This window comes from Zonotrichia leucophrys, chromosome 6, assembly GCF_028769735.1.
Source record: "Zonotrichia leucophrys gambelii isolate GWCS_2022_RI chromosome 6, RI_Zleu_2.0, whole genome shotgun sequence".
NCBI classification, from domain to species: Eukaryota; Metazoa; Chordata; class Aves; order Passeriformes; family Passerellidae; genus Zonotrichia; species Zonotrichia leucophrys.
In genome coordinates, this window is record NC_088176.1 from 1,898,081 (window position 1) to 1,905,000 (window position 6,920).

Consider the following 6,920-nt stretch of genomic DNA (forward strand, 5'->3'; position numbering starts at 1 on the left):
TGTGGCAGGGGCTGTCCTCCTGCTCCAGCTCAGTCCCAGCCTTGCCTCAGAAGGTGATTCCTCATTCCCCACGGAAGGATCACTGGAGGATGTTCAGTGCCTTCCCCAGGGAATGACTGGGAGGGCTCTGATCCATTGGGATGAAGGGATGTGCGTGAGCCTGACAGCATCTCCCAGCTGGTCACACTTGCAGGATTCCTTTTTTTAAGGACTGAGAAGCTTTGGCAGGCAGCGGTGCCCATAAAATCCCTGTTACACAGGGCAGGGAAATGGGAGGGACACGCTGCCGCCTTCACCGTGCCCTTCAGCGCAAATCACAAACCTCAAGAGCTGCTTCTTCAAATTCCAACCGGTTTTTCTCCCTTCATTTTGATTTCCAGTGCCTCAAGCAAATGAGCCTGGGGCTGGCAGCGAGCATCGTGCCTTTTGGAGCAGGATGAGGAAAGCCTTTGTCCTGGCTCTGGAGGGCAGCCAGAGCAGAGGCCTCTGCATGGAAAGACATGTGCCTGGAGAAGGCAATATTTTGTCATATTTTCCCCCTTTTGGTTAGTGTCCAATATCACATCTCGGGTCACCTGGTGCAGACAATGAAAAAGAAAATCTCACAAACACTGGGAATAGTTGCAGAAGGCCAGAAAGAAAAATAGGGGGGGGAAAAAATCAATTTTCCAAAAATAAAACCTTTCTCAAAAAGTGTATCCAAACAGCCAGCACTCAGCACTGTGAATAAAATTATCAGACCCAATAAATATTTTATGCTGCCATTCTAATTGCCAAAAAAAAGAAGTTAATTTCTGAAGCAAAGTTTCTCTTTTTTTATCTTTATTTTTAAACCCTTAACATAATGACTGAATGCCTAATACGAACTTGATAAATTTTTAAAAGCTTTCTTTGAAAAAAAAAAAAAAAAAAGAAAAAATAATTCAAAGCTGAACTTGAGCAGGAGACCACAGGGAAGTGTCTAATCTTTAGTCGGACGCCTGGCACAGCCCCGCTCCGGCCGGTGCCAGCATTGCATTCTGACAGAACAAGTGTTGCATGAGATGTGAAGGATGACTCCGGTCTGCCGAAAAACCCTGGAGCAGGTGTTCCTCATCCTCATTTGCAATGGAGCATGGCCCCTGGCTCAGTGAGCTGGAGCAAATGCGCTGGCAGGCCCCATCATGTACCTGCGTGCTGAGATGCACTAATGATAATGGATGCAGGCCTATTAACCAGCCCATTTGTAATGGCACACAACGCTGATTGCTCGGGGAGTGAGTCAGCGCCTTTCCAAGGGGAGCGGGGCATGCCGGGAACCCATGATCCTCTGAGCATCCCTCCTGCTCGCCTGGGCCCAGGGCTCTGGTAGTCTTTATTTAATGATACAAATGAATACATGATCTGCTACATGATTGTACACCGAGATAAGGCGCCGTGGGCAGCGCTGGGGCCGCGGCTCGGCGCCGCATCCGCGTGGGTTTGAGCGATTCCCTGGTTGGGCTGGGCTTAATCTGGGAAGAACCAACTCCACGGAAGAGTCAAGGGTCCAACAAGCACGCCTAAGCTTGGGGATTTGCAGAAAGCTGCTGCTGATCTTTGAGTGAATATTTTGGTGCATCTAGGGAAAAACGTTCTGCTCGGCGTCTACCCTTCATTGCCCGGCTTTCCTTGGGAGGGAAAATCCTCCAAGAATAACCTCTAGAAACACACACCGGGGCTTCATCGAGGTTTGTGTTGTTCTTAAATAGCTCCTCTGATGCGTTTTATAGAAACGACTCTTGCTGAAAGCCAGTTGCCCGCTTGTGGAATAATAGGGGAGCTCAGAATGGACGCTCCTGTAAAAAAAACTCGTTAATAAATAGATCACATTACTTGTAGGTACTCGATTCCAGGGCCAGCTTAGTTAAACAGGCCCTGTTGGGCCAGAATATTGCAATCAGCAGAATACACTGTAATTATTATTGTAAACTCAAGGCCTGGATTTGCTGTGTTCTTGGCACACCCCAATAAGCTGCTTACATTGCTGGTGCTGCAGCAGCTCTTTGGATTCCTCTGCAAAATGTGCAAAAGGGCTCTTTTGTTACTTTTTTTTTTTTTGCAAAATAGGTGGTTTGGTTGCCAATCTGGTCCAGCAGGCAAATCTCTCCAATTATTTTCCTTAATAAAATACCCAGCAGACAACACATGGAAATTTATGAGAAAGATCAGCTCTTACCTGAAGTTGTAACAACCACTTTGTATAAGTGCAGCTCCCTGTGCAATGCTTCACAAATGAAGCTGTGTAAGCAGGAAAAAAAAAAGACAATTTGTGCACATAAATTCCTGCATCAAAATTATCTGGCCCATTCTGGTGGCTTTACACCACTCCAATAATGCAAACAACTAGAAATAAAGCTCAAAAGTCGATTCAATTAATTATTTGAGTATCTTTATATCTAAAAGCAATTATATCCCATCAGCCAGATTGGATCCAACATTCCTAATTTTTTCTGCTTTTCCCTTGGCAGTCAAAGATCTGAGTTTGAATGATCATTCAGCCAAAAAAGAAAAACACCACCTAATATAAAAGAGGTATGAACACATTACACATTGACAGTGGTCAGGTAAAGGCCACAAATAAATGTCCACATAGATATAAGAGAAAATCATATTATGAGAAGTTGGGTCTGCTGACCCAGGAAATATCCCCTCTGTAGAGTTCATAAAGAATGTGGGAAGAACTTGGCTATTAAATGCAACATCCCAATATTCCCAATTATCCGTATAAAATGTTGCTGCTCTGATTTTGCCTTTGCTCAACTTGCTGCTTTAAAAACCAAACTTGGCAACCCAGTCCCCCACCCCCAAGTCCTCACAACCCCCTTTGCTGGCAGCCATCAAAGGGGCTGGAATTTCTCTATATGTATTGTACAGTATATTTCAAAGGAATTTTTCTGCCATGCACAGTATATCAATACTCAATGTGGGAGTAATTTAACTTCTTAATTTATTGCAGCAGTAACAGCATTTTCAAACTGGTCATAAAATATTCTTGTACTCTTCTAATCTGGGTTTTCAATGTTCTATAATGGGAATTCTATGAATAATATTGGGAAGTGAGAGATATTTTATACGGTATCTCTAAGGGAACAGTGTTATTGCATAAAAGTTAGGTGACATGGGAGAGACTGATAGAGGTGGTGTTTAAAAAAAAATTTACCCTTCAGGATTTGTCACATGAATAATAATGATTTAGTGACATTTTTCCTTCCTAAAAATCAAATCTGCTCCAAGATAGGGTTACAAAAATATGTTCTAATTATGGATGGCTCTGAAGCATAGAGAGCAAGCACAGCAAGTATCAGCTATCTAATGGCCATTGTGAACGAGCCAAATACCCTCTCCTGTCCATTTTTGAATATATTCTGATTATTTTTGGTATCTTGCTATTATGAAGACCCCAGTGAGATCAAGGTCCTGCTGTAGGACGTCCCTCAAAGACAACAGGCACCTGCTGGAAGGATCTGCACTCACCACCCACTGCAGAGAGGAGGGAGAAGTAAGAGGGGAGAGGGAAGAGAGGAGAGGAGAGGAGAGAGAGTGGAGAAAGGAGAGAGGAGGGAAAAGAGTATAGAGGAGAGAAAGGATCACTCTCCTCCTCTCCCAGGCAGGGCTGGAGCTGCATTTCTCCAGTCCATAAAGAAGGGTCTGCAATGATCAGGGCACAAAATCTCTCAAACCTCAGCCTATGCTGCCTTTTAGAAAGCAAGATGAAGATGTTTTCTAGCCACAGGATGGAATATTAGAGGTGTCCTTCCAGGGAGGGCTGTGTGGATGCTCAGAGGTCCTGGCACCATGATGCTGCAGCACTTCCAGCAGTGCTTGGCTTCCCTGGAGGCTGTTTTTTGAATTTCCTTCCAAGGATTTTTGTCCTCTGATACTCCCTAGAGGTCAACGACAGCCCGTCTCACACCTATTTGATTGGCACACAATTTTGTTTTGGCTGCACAGAGAACTTTGTCCTTGCCCTAAATCAATGCTCAGCCCCGAGCTTTCCTGCTCTGCAGAGGCAGGGTGGGCAGTGCTCCAGAGGGCTGGGGGCTGGCACTGCCCCCTCTCCCCATCCATACCCACTGCCAGGAGCTCCAGCCTCGAGGCAGCACCCTGGGCTGCTCCACCCTGCACACCCAGAGCCCAGTTTGGCCATGAAAGCTTCCTCTCCTTGCATTCCTGGAGCAGCAGGTTTCCCCTTATTGTGCTTTCTGTTCTCCAGCACTCCTGGTGAAATTTATTGTTGTAAAGCGCCCTGAGCACACTGGCAGGGAAAGACAATTACCCAGCATTTCCAGTCTCAGAGAAGTGTAATTGTGATATATCTGTGTGCTACCTTCCAACACAGTCCTGTGGGCTGGGTCTCATCTTTCCAATTCCACACAGGTGTCTTGATGCCCCCTGTCCTGTTATCCCTGCAGGTGGGGGCTCTGTCCAGGCTCCTGCAATCCAGAATAATCTTTCCGTGGTCAGACAGGAATCAGAGACTTGGGACTGAGGCACAAAGTGCAACAGAGGAACCACTATCATCAGTATTTCTACTCATTGTAGTATTATTCAAGTCACACCATTTAAATGAGAGCTTTTTCTGAACCTTGTCTTTGGCGTAAAATTACAGGATTCTGGGTGATTTTTGGTGGAAATGTTTTCCTGGAAAACATCCACTCATTGAATCCAAAGCAAAAAGAACTCAACAACACAGTGAACCAGTCCCTGCCCAGTTTTCCTGAGCCATCATTTTTGGATAGGGACCCAAAATGAGCCAAACCCAGCAAGGTCAGGATGTCAGGACAGAGTCACCATCCCAGGGCACATCCCTCTCAAAGCCACATGAGGGGACCGTGTGTTTGGAGCAGATTGCTCTGGTCAGCCCCTCAGCAGCTTTTGTGGTCTGTACCACAAGATCTAAAATCAGGGATGAACCAGCAGCTTCTTCCCAGCTTACCCTGATGGTAGAGGAAGCAATTTTTGGGATCTTAGTGAGGCATAGAGCTCAGGGAATGAGCATTTCCATGGCAGACAATGTGGCTTTAAAGGCCTCAAAATATCAGTGCGTGAAATGCTGTCTCAAAATACATAATTTCCCCAATTTTTGTGTTTTTATTTACTGCCATTTGGGCATTTTTTGGACGTAGTTTAGTGGTGGAGTTGGCAGTGCTGGGACAGCAGCTGGACTCAGTGATCTTAGAGGGCTTTTCCAACCTAAACAATTCTGCGGTTCCAGGATTGAACAGAATTGCACAAGGATCCCGTGGGATTGGCCATCCTGGACTGGTCCAAAGGTCCATCTCAGCCCCCAGAGGCCACAGCCAGGGAGGGCTGGAAGAGTTGGAGCAGGGAGCAAGTTTCCTACAGCTGTGCTCTCAGTCCCTGGAGATTTGAGTAACAAACTCAAAACCGGTAACTTTTGGCCCAGCTCTTAATCCCAACATTTTGTTTTGCCCTGTCCCCATACAGGAGCCACCTTTGACCCTCCTTACAGCCTCCTTCTATACCTGCAGGTGTAAATATCCTATATATTCTTTTCAAATCATTTTCCCCAATATTTCTTCAAATAATTCATCTTTTTTTTCCCCTTTGACACGGCTGCTGAGCCCTGACTGCACACGAGTGCCTGTATACCAATGCCCAAGACCAGGCTTGACTATCCCTAAGCTGATCTCTCCATTCCCTATAATCATTAATTATTTTACACAAGAAATGCCAAGCAGCTGGAAGCTTGGGAAGAATCAGTTATGAGCAGACTTGAGAAGGATACAGGGTGGATGCAAAGGGCAGGTGGCAGAAATCCCACATATTTTCACCATCACAGAGCTTCACATCAATCCAGTATTTTTTTGCAGGACCCAAAGCACGCCTGCTGCTTGGTCTGAGACATGAAGGATCTCGTGTCTGCTTTTATGTGTGTTAGCCCTGTGAATTCTCCTAACTGTGAGCACAGCTGGGCTTTAGTTCCCTCTAAAGCTGACCAAAGGCAGCAGGATTTCCAGCAGCACATCCATGGCTTTGCTCATGTGTGCACCCAGACTTGTGCACGTACACATATGGAAATTTTTCCACCAAAAAAAATGAAAAAATGTTTCCAGGTAAAAAGAAGCCTCTGAGGTTACCAACAGTGCAGGTTAATTGACATTTTTTCAGTGTCACTGCTTGTGCCTTCTGGTATAGATAAGGCTGAGAGGAATAATAATTTCCCTGCTTGGCTACCCATTTCCAGAGCTGATGGTCAGTGGCAAAACATCTGGAGCTCAGTGAGAGCTCCCTTGAAAAATTAAGAAAACTCCGGAATTCTAAGAGTTTCAGCAGTATGCTTCAAACAACACTTCAAGTTCAAATAAATTACTTTTCGGACAAAGCAAAACAAAAACACTTTTGCAAGACAAAAACATTTTCCTGGACTGCGTCCAAGCCTTGCATTTGCCAAAATTTGAAGTTATGCCCGAGGGAGAGTAGAGTACCTTTGGCACATCTGCTGAAACGAGGAGAACTGTGTCTCTGGCTATGGTGAAGGAGCAGGAATGTAGCAACTTAAGCCTGCTTTTTGGGGTCAGGAAGCACAGAAGAAGTGATGAAAAACAGCCCAAAGCAAGAGGAGAGCGATTTAGTTTCTCTTCCATGAGGCCGCCTCAGCAGCTCGGGTGGGAAGGAGGAGGGGGAAGGAAAAGAGGAGAAAGCTGAAAAAAAAAAAGAATTAACAAAAACTGAGGGTGGCTTGGCTGGCGTGTTTGGGGTTTGTATTTTTTTTTTTCCCTTTCCCATCTGCAATGGCTTTTGTAGAGATATCAAAATCAAGAAGAGAGAAATCGGATCAAAGAGCCTGAGCGGCTTCGCTGGTAGCAGCAAATACCATTGGCACCTCTCCTTAGGTAGACCAAGCACCACACGGCTCCTCGCTATTGTTAAGGCAG

General features: G+C 45.4%; 1 long non-coding RNA gene across 1 annotated transcript in view; it reads right to left on the bottom strand.

The window, feature by feature from the left end:
* Positions 1–946: 946 nt before the first annotated feature.
* The window catches only part of LOC135449887 (uncharacterized), a 45,857-nt gene continuing 39,883 nt past the window's right edge, over positions 947–6,920 (bottom strand). Inside the window, exons 2-3 of the long non-coding RNA XR_010440873.1 lie at positions 2,198–2,259; positions 947–1,817 (exon numbers count right to left, since the gene is read on the bottom strand). This is a non-coding gene — a long non-coding RNA (uncharacterized LOC135449887). The remainder of the gene's footprint in view (positions 1,818–2,197; positions 2,260–6,920) is intronic.